Source organism: Mus musculus, chromosome X (assembly GCF_000001635.26).
Source record: "Mus musculus strain C57BL/6J chromosome X, GRCm38.p6 C57BL/6J".
NCBI classification, from domain to species: Eukaryota; Metazoa; Chordata; class Mammalia; order Rodentia; family Muridae; genus Mus; species Mus musculus.
Genome location: NC_000086.7, coordinates 39,800,745 through 39,802,231, shown reverse-complemented (window position 1 = coordinate 39,802,231; position 1,487 = coordinate 39,800,745).

Genomic DNA, 1,487 nt, shown 5'->3' with positions numbered 1-1,487 from the left:
ATGCTTATGTCTCAGTGTTTTCCTTGTTACTTTTCTCTAGCAATTTCAGAAATCCTGATTTATATTAAGATTTTTGATGTACTTTTAACCATTTTGGGCAGGCTTTGAGAGGTGAATCTAATTTCATTCTCTGCATATGAATATGGATATTTTCAACATGATTTTTAAAGAGACTATATTTTCTCTAAAGTATGTTTTCCATATCTTTGTAAAAATGTAGGTGGATGTGGTGCTTTGAATAAGAATGGCCCACATAAGCCAGGCAGTGGTGGCACATGCCTTTAATCCCAGCACTTGGGAAGCAGAGGCAGATGGATTTCTGAGTTCGAGGTCAGCCTAGTCTAGAGAGTGAGTTCCAGGACAGCCAGGGCTACACAGAGAAACCCTGTCTTGAAACTCCACCCCAACCCCTAAAAAAAGAATGACCCACATAGGCACGTATACTTGAAATCTTAGTCAGAAGGATTACAAAGATTATGAGATGTACCTTTATTGGAATAAGTGTGTCACTGGGCTTGAGCTTTGAAGTTTCAAAAGCCCATGATAGGTTCCTTCTCTCTGTCTGCAGATCAGGATGTAGCTCTAGGATATTTATCTAGCACCAGGCTTCTCTACCTGCTGACATGCTCTTTGTCATGAAGATAATAGACTAACCTTCTGTAACTATAAGCAATTCTCTAATTAAATGTTTTCTTTATAATAGTAGCTTTGATTATAATGTCTCTTCACAGCAATAGAACAATAATGAAAACAATGGTTTCATCTAAGTAGGCTTATTTCTTGGTTTTCCATTGTATTCTATTCACCCACGTGTCTACAAGGCTATTTTGTCACTATGGCTCAGTCATATAAATAGAGATTAGGTACTGTTAAACCTACATAATTGTACTTTCTGCTTAGGATTTCTTTGAAATCCAGATCCTTTTGTATTTCCAAATAAATGATCAAATGTCTTTTATAGATTGGTCAAGAATGGCATTTGAATTTTTTGGAGATTGTGTTGATAGTAGAAATTTTTGATAACGCAATACTAAGCAAATCATGAATTCTGCCAATATAAGCATGGGAAGTCTTTCTATTAGCTAGTGTCTACTTCATTTTCTTTTCATGAGTTTTCATTAGACAAAGGGGATTTTTGTGGCTCCCTTTTAATTGTTTTAATCATAATTATTCTTTAATTTTTTTTATAATCCAGGCATGATCCCCCTCCCAGTCCTCCCTCCAACTGTTCTTCATCCAATTCCTCCTCCGTCTCCAAGATGAGGTCCCCAAACCCCAACCACCGCCACCACCCCACCAGACCTCAACACTCCCTGTAGCTTCAAGTCTCTTAAGGGCTAGGTGCAGCATCTCTCACTGAGGTCATACCAGGCAGCACTCTGTGGTATATGTGTTGGGGTCCTCATATCAGCTAGTGAATGCTGCCTGGTTGGTGACTCGGTGTCTGAAATTTCTTAGGGACCCAGGTGAGTTTAGACTACTGGTCC